Here is a 13,540-nt window from a genome sequence, read left to right as displayed (position 1 = left end):
TGTGATCTTGGCCCAGCACACCCACCTCCTCCCTGGTTTAAGCGATTGTCTTGCCGCATCCTCCCCAGTAGCTGGGATTACAGGCATGCACCACCAAGCCTGGGTAATTTTTGTATTTTTAGTAGAGATGGGGTTTCTCCGTGTTTGTCAGGCGGGTCTCGATCTCCCTACCTCAGATTATCCACCTACTTTGGCCCCTCAAAGTGTTGGGATTATAGTCATGAGCCACCGTGCCTGGTCAGGAAGCTTATTTTGATTCTGATATTGTCAACTGTATTTCAGGTATAACTTATTTTCCTTGGAGCGTTAAATACTGCATTGGTATTGTATTACGGAAATAAAACACAGATCCCTTTTTATCACCTTCATTGCTAGTGATATTGACAACTAAATTTAGATGCATTCCAGAGTCTGGGTTTCCAGTCATTCTTAGCAATCCTCTAAAGGTAAATTACTTTTTCTCACGAGACACAGTGACATCTAAAGTCGCATTGATTGTCCTGCCACTTTTGTTTCTCTAGTTTCATCGATTACTTCAAAGCATCTTTGGGGGGATAACTTTGAGTAACCCTTTTAACTTTTCAGTATTAGAAAGCATCATCATGAAACATTGAATAATTGTGCTCACAAATTCCCTTTACAGTCTTTCTTTGAATATTTTTTTCCAGTGGCAAATATTTGCTTTTGTTGTATTGTAGCTAAAAGGAATGCTGGGAAACAAAACAAAGACAGGCATTCATTATAATAAGTGATTCAGTCACTATCAATTGCTATTTTAATTTTTTTTAAGTTATACTTTTGAAAACGTCCTGCTGTAAATTGAAATAGTGTCCAAAATCTGAAGTCTTTCCTTGGTTCTAAGGTGACCAGATTTCCTAGAAAGTGAACCACACCACAAGAAAAAATATATGATAAATATGTTTACATGGATGTGTTATTTTAACATAAATCTTGTAAAATAGGCATTTCTTTGAAATTACATATGTTTGCATAAATTACTTTGCAGCATCATGAATGCCCTTGTTTTGAAAAGTAGGAGTAGTGTCAATTACTGCTTCTTATTAGTACAAATAAGTAAGGAGATATTTTTAAAAATTACAATTTTTAAATAAAGGTTTTATTTTAAATTAGTTTTAGAATCACACCGAAATTGGGAGGAAAATGCAGATTTCCTGTGTAGACCCGAACTAGTTTCCCCTCGTATAAACATATCAACATGTATGAGATGTGTTGTTAACAGTATATATATATATATATATATATATATATATATATATACATATATATATTTTTGAGATGGAGTCTTTCTTGCTCTGTAACCCAGGTTGGAGTGCAATGACACGATACTGGCTCATTGCACCCTCCACCTCCCATGTTTAAGCGATTCTCCTGCTTCAGCCTCCCAAGCAGCTGGGATTACAGGTGCCCACCAGCACACGTGGCTAATTTTTTGTATTTTTAGTAGAGACGGGTTTCGCCATGTTGGCCAGGCTGGTCTGGAACTCTGACCTCAGAATATTTACCCGTCTAAGCCTTCGAAAGATGTGGGGTGACAGGCATGAGCCACCATGTCCTGCCTGCTATCAGTATATTTGCTTCGGTTAGGTATCTGTTCAGATATTTACCCAGTTTTAAAATCACGTATGTGTTTTGTCATTATCTTCTCGCATCTCTCTTTTCTTTTTGTTCTCTGCATACAGTTTTGCACAGTAGAATACTTAGTTTTATGAAGTCCATTATCAATATTTTCATGAATTGGCATTTGATGTTTTGTGTTACAAGTCAACACCAAACTCAACGTCATATAGATTTTCTTTTAGATTTTTTATAGTTTTGCATTTAAAATTACAGTCTCTGGACTATTTTGAGTAGGTTTTTGTTTTTCTTAATTTGTGTATATATTCATTTGATTCTACATGGCTTCCAAAGTCTTCCATCACCGTCTTTGGGAAGGAATGGCTACAGTGGGCTTCATTTTGGTTTGAATTTCTAAAATTATTACATTGAGTAAACTCAATATTGAATTTTATAGGTATTTCAGGACAGCCAGGCGGGGGTGCACGTCTGCTGAGAAACTGAGCAAGAGTATCTGTGCTGAGCTCTGGTGCCACCAGAGGGCGCACGAACCCACCCCTGACCAACTTCCCTCTGAGGTGCCCGAAGACTTCCTCGGGGCAGCACGACGGTGGTGTCAACTAAGTCTTGTTCATTGGTGAGTAAAAAGCTTCCTTTCCACGGCCTTGAGTGCAGAGAAGAGAGTCTTTAGAGTACTCAGCAAAGGAAGAAATTCATCTAGAAAAATGAAATCCCCAAATCCCATCATTACGACTACATCCTGATATCATTGTCAATATCCAGACACAGTGGCTGCTAAGATATGTTCTCACAGTGGCCTCTAATATAATAATCACACCGTGCCCTAACATTACTATGATATCCATACCGTACCCTAACACCAACATAATATCCACACCAATATAATATTCTAACGCTAATCTGACATCCACACTGTTGCTTCCAATGCTAATGTAATACTATCCGTATGGTTCCCTGATGTTAATGTAATATCTGCACTGTTCTACAACACCAATATAATATGTACACTATGCCCTAACACTAATATCCACACTGTGCAGTAAAACTAATGTGTCCACACAGCAGCCTCTAATACTAGTAAGTATAATAATATCTACTAAGTGGAGTTGGTTGACATTGAGGCTTTTATAAGGGTTCACAGCTTTGGATGAAGAGTAGCCTCTGTAGTGGATTTTGGTGACGTCTCTGCTTTTCTGGCATAGTATTGATATGGTTGTTTTAAAAAGTAATTTACTTTTTAATAATGTCATACTTCTAGGAAACTTCCAGTAGCAGTGCAAAATATAACCTGTTTCTTTTCTTAGAGTCCCCACCAGTTATTGCTGTGCCAGATTTACAACATCCCACAAAATACTCCGGTATATTTTATCCAAAGTGTGGAAACTCTCCTAGGTTACCACCGCATAACCCCTAGATCAAGAAATCAGCATGGTTCCTACATGGTAATTCAGTTCACAAACTCATTTACCTTTTACCTCTTGCCCCGCTTGGGAGTAAAATATGTTTTTTCATTCTGATCCAGTTTTCCTGACACTGTTTCCAAGACTTTCCTGCATATTTATGATCTTGACACATTTAAAGAGCATACAAGTTTTTGTTTGAACACCTGTTTTCAGGTCTTTGGGGCATATAGCTAGCAATGGAATCACTGAGTCATACGGTAAATCTACTTGCAACCATTTGAAGAAACTTCAAATTAGTTCCCAGGGCTCATCCCTCACTTCTATCACATTCACAGAGAAGGCTTCCCTGATTATCTTATCCGCCACCAACACCGCACCCCTGCTCATGCTAGTGTGCATTACACCCACATCTGATTTTGCTTTCCTTTCCTTTCCTTTCATTTTCTTTCTTCTTTCCTTTCGTTTCCTTTCTCCTTTCCTTTCCTTTCCTTTTTCTGGTGTTTTATTTTATAAGAACACCTTATTTTATAAGGACACTAATCTCATCAGGCCAGGGCCCAACCCTATGACTTCATTTAACTTGACTGACTTCCTTAGAGACCCCATCTCTAAATACAGACACACTGTGGGGTTAGGACTTGGACATATGAATTTGTGGGAGATACCCACATTCTATCTGTAGCACATGAAAACTTTTCAGAAATGTTAAATCTTGGGATTTACCATGAAACTACTGTGTCAGAAACCCTAGGATTTGGTCTCAAATATCTCTTTCAATCAGGCTTTTCGGTGTGTCTGAGTTTGAGACCCAATAAGAGTCAATACAGGAAGTGGATGGAGGGGAGATGAAAGAAGTAGATTGTCAGCAGAACGTGGAGAACTTTGAGGCTCAAGAATGCAAAGGCTGCTCTTAGTCAGTGGGACGCCTAGAAGGAGAGGAGCTAAATCATTTCTTTTGCCATCTGTTTGTGGAAGGAAGGGGAGGAAAGAAAGGAGGAGAGAAGGAAAAAAGGACGGAATTAAGAGAAAGGGAAGAAAGAGAGGGAGGGAATAAGAAAGGGACAGAAGAAGGCCTTTTGGAAAACAGTTTCCCATTTCCGGTGTTTACATTCTAAATACAGTAATGGAGAAATGGATAAATATGATATATATTATGAAAATCTATAGCTCATTCCAGGGTCAAGCCAGCAAAGGAGAAAGGGGAATCAGGGTAACTTGTAGATCTGTGCAACCTCCCACTGACAAAAATGTGGACGCTCAGATAGGAAGCTGATGTGAGGCACACATTCAGTTTTATTTATTTGTGCTGATGTTAACAGGAGGACATGTAAGTGACTGTGTTTACTAAGATAGAGATATAGCTAAGAGAGCAGTCAGTTCTGAAACTACCTTCAGAAGGTGATTACTGAATCTTGTGGATTCTCTGCAAGTTTGAGGAAGGGCACACAGTGAGAGAGGATAAATAAGGTCACAGAGAAAGCGACTGTTTCAAGGAAAGCAAAGACCCAGAATGAGGGTGAAGATGAGGGCAGGGTAAATCGCAACGACATTTAACTTATTTTGCCAGTTAGCACCTCAAAAGGCATCCCGGTCTGAGCTCTGCAGAAGGGACGTGTTTGCAACTCATTGTGAGTCCTCTGGGTGAATCACTGACTGTGTCTATGAACAGGACCAACTGGCCAAAACTGTGAATTGTGATGACCACCACTGTTGTTAGGCTGAACCCTTGTTAAACAGGATGGTGGTTTTCAGTACCAGCTAAAAGAATTTTAAAATGTTGACCATTTATATTATTTAAGTAATGTGCTACCATTTATAGTCATTTATATGACATTAATATACCATTTATATCACATATGCCATTAAGTAAAATAAAGTCAACATTTATATTACTGAAGCAATGTGCTACAGAAACCCTAAAGGGGTTTCTGTAACATTAAATTGATGGCTCTCTAGTGCAGTCCAGAATCACCTGTAGGGCATGTTGGGCCACAGATTGCTGGTTTCCACTCAGAGTCTCTTATTCAGTAGGTCTGGGTGGGGTCTGAGAATCTGCATTTATAATAAGTTCTCAGACACAACTGATGCTGCTGGTTCGGGAACCACAATATGAGAACTATGGTTAAGCCTCACGCCACAGCATTCCTATAGCAAGAGCCACCTGTGCTAATTCAGGGTAACTTGTTGGCTGCAAACTGTAACCATAGGCAACTTCTTTAGCAATATAAACCTCTAGATAAAAGAAACACTCGACAGTCATAGTAGAAACATATATGGTCAATGAAATATCTTTTTTCCAAATGGGAACATGTGTCTTACAGCCTCAAAAGAATATTTTCACCTAGACTGCACTAAAGTAACAAGATCAATCTGAAACTAAAACTTAAAACGGCCTTTATGAACAGAAACACTTTGACACCTCAGGTAAAGGGCTACATATTTCCCTCTCTATTTTCGTATCTTAGCTTTAAGATGAAATGACATTGTCATTTTACTTATAATAGGAGAACCTACGAATAGGAGAACTTAAATAACATTGTCATTTGACTTAAAACAGGACAACCTAGAAACTTGATTCCCGCTTATTAGTGCAAACCAAAGGGGTTATTTCCAAATATTTTCAGTTTAGTTTTTGTTCATGTGTAATATAAATGATTTAAAAGCCAGGTTTCGGGGAAAGCTGCCATAAATGTGTTTAATAGTTGCTGCCTCAGCATCCATTTTCAGACCTGACCTAAGTTGTCTGAAGCCCAGTCTCACTGTATCCCCTCCGATCTGGGTAACCCTCCCCCTCCCTGAGTGGTCGTGATGCGGCCCATCCCGCTGAGTCAGAACCCACCCATCACACAGCTGCTGGTCATGATAAAACCTAATGGTCGACACCAGAGCCCTGTAAATAAGCCCAGCTCCACGTGTTCTCTTAAATCAGCAAAGCCACACCCTCACGGGAAAGCCCGAGAAGAAAGCTTCAGGCCCTCCCTCTGCTCTCTGGTTCCTCACGGCCTTCAGACTGCCCCTCGTCCTCCAGACGCTCCCCGACCTTCTCCAGGATGTGTAAGTTAGAGATTTCTTCTGTTCCTGTGTTTTGGTGTTGCCTCCTCCTTGTGCCTTACCTGACTGACACCCCAGAGCCTTCCTTTCCTCCTGGCCAGGGCTCTCCTGGAGATGGGCTGGCTTCTGGCCTCCTTTAAAGAGAGACCTCAACCAAATTAGAGAGAAACCTAAATAAATAAATCACAACAGAAAGCTTGGTTTTTTACTTAAAATCCATATTTATAACATAAAATGTGTTTATGCTAGATTTAGAACACACTAGGCCTGTTCTAGCTCTAAATTGCACTGCTATCTTGTAGTATGCAGTTATTCTTCATTTTATTTTCCACTTGAAGTCATTGTATTTCCTCAGTTTATAAACACCTTGAATTCTTGAGCTGAAAAGACAGGGTAACTTGATAGGGCATCTCCCTTAGGAACCATAACCCCCAATGCAGAACAAATTAAATGTGCAAAACTGTGAGCACCATGTCCTATGTTATTAAAGATAGAATATAATGCTGAAAGGCAAGAAAGTCTTTATGAAGAAGTTTAAAGGAGTAGAAGAATGGACAGATGAACTGGAAATGGAAAGATCAGTTCTCCTTTCCTTTAGGAGTAAGCCCCTTTGGAAACTAGCTGGTAAATGTCAGTCCCTTTAGATGGCAAGGTTAGTGAATACTAAGAAAACACTAGGGTACAAGTGTTCATCACGCAAAGCACACCTGTAATATTTCATCTGGTCTCTCAGTGACCCTAGAAGAAACAAGAGATGTTTTCAGATGAGGAGATTGGGCTTCAGGGTGAAATTAGGAGACTGGTAAGACTCACAGAGAGAGTCAGTGGTGGAACGGAGTTCAGATCCACATTCTTCCAACTGCAAGCACAGGGCATTTTCCACTAATCAGTGCACTAACCCAAGAAATCTAATTTTTCCAAACATTTAAAATGATGCTATGGCCATCTGAGTAAAACCACTTTTGGCCTCTACTTCTGATTCCTCATTACCAGCCTACCATTGTTTATCTGATATGGGCAGCAGAATTAAGATGTAATGAAGTCTAACAGAACCCCTCATTACCTGTGTAGATACAGTAGTAACAGAGATGGTGATATCGTTTGAATGTTTGGGCCCTTCAAGTCTCATGTTGAAATGTGATCCCCAGTGTTGGAGGTAGGGCCTGCTGGGAGGGAGGTGTTGGCTCATCGGGCAGATCCTTCCTGAATGGCTTGGTTCCCTCCTCACAGTAATGGCTGAATTCCTGCTCTCTTCACTCACTGAGATCTGGTTGTTAAAGTGTGATACTGCCCCCGTCTCTCTCTTGCTTCCTCTCTCACTATGTTAGATGCCAGCTCCCCTTTGCCTTCTGCCATGGTTGTAAGCTCCCTGAGGTCTCACAAGAAGCAGATGCTGGTGCCATGCTCCTTGGACAGTCTGCACAACCATGAGTCTAATCACCCTTATTTCCCTATAAATTACCCAGCCTCAGGTATCCCTTTATTACAGCAATGCAAATTGGACTAATACAGATGAAGAGATAAAGTATTAATTTAGAAGATGTTTATATACATATATATAAATATATATATATACATATACATATGCATATATATGTATATATGTATATATGTTTAACATTCTCACTGAGACTGGGAGGTGTTAGAGACACATAATTGAAAACGAAATCTCCCCCCAACCAAGAAAACTTCTCCACGAAGGTAGAAGAGAAAGAAATACTATTATTACACTTTAATTTCCGGGGTACATGTGCAGAACGTGCATTTTGTTACATAGGTATCCACACGTCTTGGTGCTTTGCTGCATCTGATCCTCCCATCAACTACACTAGGTATTTCTCGTGTTATCCCTTCCCAATCCCCCCACCCCTGCCTGTTCCTCCCCACCCCTCCCCCACCACCCACAAGCCCCAGTGTGTGATGTTCCCCTCCCTGTGTCCATGTGGTCTCATTGTTCACCATCCACTTATATTTTAGAAAAAAATATTATGTTTTAAGTTCTGCAATACATGTGGAGATCATGTAGGCTTGTTCAATAGGTATACACATGCCATGGTGGTTGTTACTTCATCCATTGCCCCGTCATCTACATTAGGTATTTCTCCTAATGCTATCCCTCCCCAATTCGCCCACACCCTGCTATTCCTCCCCTAGCCCCTCAGCCCCTGGGCCCCAGTGTGTGATGTTCCCCTAGTTGTGTCTGTGTGTTCTCATTATTCAGCACCCACTTATGAGTGAGAACATGCAATGTTGGGTTTTCTGTTCTTGTGTCAGTTTGCTGAGAATGATGATTTTCAGCTTCATCCATGTTCCAGCAAAGGACATGAAGTTATTTTTTATGGCTGCACAGTATTCCATGGTGTATGTGTGACATATTTTCCTTGTCCAGTCTATCTATGATGGGCATTTGGGTTAGTTCAGAGTCCTTGCTATGGTAAACAGTGCCACAATAAACATATGTGTACACGTGTCTTTATAATTGAAAGTGTTATAATCCCTTGGGTACATATCTAATAATGGGATTCCTGGGTCCAACAATATTTCTATTTCTAGATCCTGAAGGAATCACCACACTGTCTTCCACAATGGTTGAACAATTTACACTCTCAACAGCAGTGTAAAAGCATTCCTGTTTCTCCACATTGTCTCCAACATCTGTTGTCTCCAGATTTTTTAATGATTGCCATTCTAATTGGCATGAGATGGTACCTCAAAGTGGTTTTGATATGCATTTCTCTAGTTATCAGTGATGATGAGCTTTTTTTTTCATGTTTGTTGGCTGCATGAATGTCTTCTTTTGAAAAGTGTCTCTTCATCTCTGTCACAAAATTTTTTGCCCATTCTTTTGGTTGCCAGTTCACTCTAATGCTAATTTCTTTTGCTGTGCAGAAGTTCTTAAGTTTAGATCTCATTTGTCTGTTTTGGCTTCTGTTGCCATTGCTTTTGCTGTTTTAGTCATGAAGTCCTTGCCTATGCTTATGTCCAGAATGGTACTGCCTAGGTTTTTTACGGTGTTAGGTCTTATCTTTAAATCTTGAATCCATCCGGAGTTGATTTTTATATAAGGTGCAAGGAAGGGATCCAGTTTCAGCTTTCTGCATGTGGCTAGCCAGTTTTCCAACACCATTTGTTACCTAGGGTATCCTTTCCCCATGGCTTGTTTTTGTCAGGTTTGTCAAAGATCAGACAGTTGTAGCTGTGTGGTGTTACTTTCGAGGCCTCTGTTCTGTCCCGTATGGTCTACACTGGTACCAGTACCATGGTGTTTTTATTACTGTGGTCTTGTAGTACAGTTTGAAGTCAGGTAGTATGATGTCTCCATAATTGTGTGCTTAGGATTGTCTTGGCTATGTAGGTTCTCTTTTGGTTCCGTATAAAGCTTAAGGTGTTTGTTTTCCAATTCTGTGAAGAAAGTCATTGGTAGCTTATGGGGATAGCATTGAATATGTAAATTATTTTGGGCAGTATGGTCATTTTCACAATATCGATTCCTCCTGACCATGCGTATGAAATGTTTTTATATCTGTTTCTGTCCTCTCTTATTTTCTTAAGCAGTGGTTTGTCCTTCTTTTGGAAGAGGTCCTTCACATGTTTTGTTAGTTGTATTTCTAGGTATTTTATTCTCTTTGTAGCAACTGTGAATGGGAGGTCACTCATGATTTGGCTCTCTGTGTGTCTGTTGCTGATGTACAGGAATGCTCATAATTTTTGCACATTGTTTTTGTATCCTGAGACTTTGCTGAAGTTGCTTATCAACTTAAGGAGATTTGGGCTGAGACAATGGGGTCTTTTAAATATACAATCATGTCATCTGCAAATAGAGACAATTTGACTTCCTCTTTTTCTAATTGAATAACCTTTATTTCTTTTAGCATGAAACCAAAGTGAGATGCACTTCTCAGGAAATCAGCTCAGCAGTTGCAAAGACAGAAAAAAAAAAACCAAAAACCAACTCTCACCTTTTTATATAAAAAGCAGATACAACCTTTAACATACAAATTCTCAAGGTAAGCAATAACTTGTCCTCAAGGGGACTTTACAGTCCCATTTGTCACACACCTTTCATTTTAAACGTTCTTAGCAATTGGGGTAACCGTCTCTGTTAGACAATTGGCTTTTCCAAAGAAAAAAATAAACTTCTTATGTCTTTATAAAAGGAGGTTGTCTTGCAACTTGGAGTAAGATACCTGCGGAACATACCCTCCCAGCCTCCTACTGAACCTGAGAAATGGAGGTGTTATCTTCCTTGATAATTTTCAAAGTGATGATTCCCAGGCTTTCAGAACAGCATCTTTGGGTCTTAAAATTAATGAGACTAAGTTATCTTTTAAGACTATTTACATACATTTCAATATGACAAAGATGTACAAGCTTTCTAAAATAAACGCCCTAAGCAAAAGGTGCTTCTTTTCTTATTTTTAACATGGAGAATATATGAGTCAGTTAGTAATTATAGGCTTCTAACAAAATACTACAGATTGGGTAAGTTAAACAACAGATATTTATTTCCTCACTGTTCTTGAGGCCGAAAGTCTAAGACGAAGGTGCCAGTGGGGTTGGCTTTTGGTGAGACTGCTCTTCCTATCTTGGAGACAGTTACCTTTTCACTCCCTCCCATGTGGCCTTTTCCCCATGCACAGGGAGAGAGATCTCTTGTGTCTCTTTCTCCTCTTAGAAGAACACCAGTCTTATCACACTGAAGCCCAATCCTTGTCATCTCATCTAACCTTAATTAACTCTTTAAAGGCCCTCTCTTCCAATAAAGTCACACTGGAGGGTAGGACTTCCACATGCAAATTTAGTGTGGGGCACAATTCAGTCCTTTACATAGAGTCGAGCTTCTTATTTTTAGTTGGCCTTTGTCCTTATGGGAATAACAAGCCAGGCTGAGTCCTTCTCATCATGGGGCATATATTGGAAGAAGAGATGATGAAAAGCAAGTACATTTATCACTTGCAAGTAATAATCAAGGAAAGAAACAGTGATGAGTGAAGGCCCTTGGCTCAAGGATGAGAAGATACCTGTGAGCTCCTGGTTAGCCAGGTAGTAAATCAAGCATTCCTGATGATTTGGAAAGAATGGAGCTAGAAAAACCAATTCAGGAAAGCAGAATCATCTAGATAGTCAGTGATATAACTAAGTCGTATGTACTATTTAGGCCATCGATCAATAATTTATCAACATTCCACTTACATATTAGCTCATTTGTTTATGCACTTAACATTTAATCACCCCTAGATTCATTGTACACATCAGTATGGCTGAAAACTACCCAGATAATTTTTTCCTTCCTGCAATCACTTACTACCACTGTAGATTTTATGAAACTATTAATCAGGTTTGAACTTAGATTTCAATTTCAAGCTGTTGTCATGTTGATTTTACACAAAGAATTATGAGGTGACATGTCAGAATTCTCTTCCTACCAGTACAGTTCACAAAACCCATGAAACATTTATATGGCTTGAAGCATCATATGTGCTCAGTTTATGGTGAGAAAACAGTTATCTGCATTTCTTCCCAGTTTTAAAAAAAACAACCATCAACTAATTGAAAAAGCATAACTCACTCAAAATAACTGAAAGATGGTCTAAATAAATTTACAAGATTATGTAGTCTGATAACATCCACAGATAGATAGTAAACTTACATCGAAGGAGTTTGGGATGAGTCTTCACTCATGAAGTACTGAGTTTCAGAACTCAGTACTTCCCTATTCTCAATGTATGGCCATTCTGTTGGTAGGGTGGATTTTCATCACTGGAAGCAGATGTTACACTGCTCCTCCCGTCAGGCAATCTGGCTTAGAGGAAGGCAAGTGAAGGCCAGATGAGACTGAGCCTGCACCCAGCTCCCCATGCCCATCCAACCCTCTGATTCTCTACCCTGCGCATCTTGAAGTCAAGTTAGGTATGTTTTAATGACTGTCATAGTTTAAAGAGATGAAAGCGATGATGATTCATTGTGCATTTGTTAAACCAAGTTTCAGACATGATTAACGTGGGCCCTGGACACCAAGCATGGGTGAATTATTTTAGTCTCAGGAAGACAGGTTTTGTAATGTATTTTGTATTAGGCAGAATGAGAAAGTAGAGAGATTGGAGAGTCCTAGATAAGCTCATAGAGAATGGGTAGGACCCCACTGGCACCTTCTCACCCTTCTCCTGACCAGCAGACTGCTGGTTAATCACGGCTTTGTTCTCGCCTAGCTTCCTACGTGGTTCATCAGTGGCAGTGAGGCACAATGCATTATCTGCTGAAACACAAAGAAAATGCTGATGCATTTCACATTTATTTCCTCAAGTCAATTGAACTTTCCCCTAAAATACGGTCACATTATTAATTACTTTAAATCTTGTCTTTGCCACATATTATGTGTAACATTGAGTAAGCAATTTAACTTTTCTACGTCTCATTCCCTCATCTGTAAAATGAGGTTGACAATAGTGTCCCCTGAGGGTGGTTGGTGAGAATATTAAATAAATCAATATATGTAAACCTCTTAGAACCATGCCTAGTGCATAACAAATACTTCATAGAAAGATTCTTTGTTATTTTATTTTATTTTCCACAAGTTATTGGGGTGTGCAGGTGGTATTTGGTTACATGAGTAAATTCTTTAGTAATGTGTGAGATCCTAGTGCACCCATCGCCTGAGCAGTATACACGGCATTGTATTTGTTGCTTTTGTCCCTTGTGCCTCCCCCCCTCCACCAAGTCATCGAAGTCCACTGTGTCATTCTTAAGCCTTTGTGTTCTCATAGCTTAGTTCCCGCATATCAGTGAGAACATACAATATTTGGTTTTCCATTCTTGAGTGGCTTCACTTAGAATAAGTCACCAATCTCATCTAGGTTATGGCAAATGCTGCTAATTTATTCCTTTTTTGGCTGAGTGGTATTCCATCATGTATATGTATGCCAGTTTCTTTATCCACTCATATATTGATGGGTATTTGGGTTGGTCCCATGATTTTGCAGTTGTGAATTGTGTTGCTATAAACATGCATGTGCAAGTATCTTTTCTCAAATAATGACTTTTTTTCTGAGTAGATATCCAGTAGTGGTATTGCTTGATCAAATGGTAATTCTACTTTTAGTTCTTTAAGGAACTCCGCCCTGTTTTCCGTAGTGGCCATACTAGTTTATATTTCTTCTAGCAGTGTAGAAGTGTTCCCTAATTGCCACAACCATGCCAACATCTACTGTTGTTGTTGTTGTTTTTACATTCTTTGATTATGACCATTCTTGCAGGAGTAAGGTGGTATTGCATTGTTGTTTTGATTTACATTTCCCACATCATTAGTGATGTTGAGCATTTATTAAATTATTTGCTAGCCATTTGTATGTCTTCTTTGGAGAATTGTCTATTCATGTCTTAGCCCACTTTTGGATGGGGTTGATTGATTTTTTCTTACTGATTTGTTTGAGTTTGTTGTAGATTCTGGATATGAGTCCTTTGTCAGAAGTATATATTGTGAACATTTTCTC

At 39.4% G+C, this 13,540-nt stretch overlaps 1 long non-coding RNA gene across 1 annotated transcript; it reads left to right on the top strand.

Moving 5' to 3' along the window:
• Window positions 1–2,042: 2,042 nt before the first annotated feature.
• LOC141583643 (uncharacterized) lies at window positions 2,043–12,776 on the top strand. Its single transcript, XR_012516402.1, has 3 exons — window positions 2,043–2,212; window positions 9,923–10,057; window positions 11,796–12,776. It is a non-coding gene; the product is annotated as an uncharacterized LOC141583643 (long non-coding RNA).
• The last annotated feature ends 764 nt before the right edge of the window (window positions 12,777–13,540 follow it).

Source organism: Saimiri boliviensis, chromosome 2 (assembly GCF_048565385.1).
Source record: "Saimiri boliviensis isolate mSaiBol1 chromosome 2, mSaiBol1.pri, whole genome shotgun sequence".
In the NCBI taxonomy this organism is placed as follows: domain Eukaryota; kingdom Metazoa; phylum Chordata; class Mammalia; order Primates; family Cebidae; genus Saimiri; species Saimiri boliviensis.
This window is presented reverse-complemented; position numbering and strand designations above follow the sequence as displayed.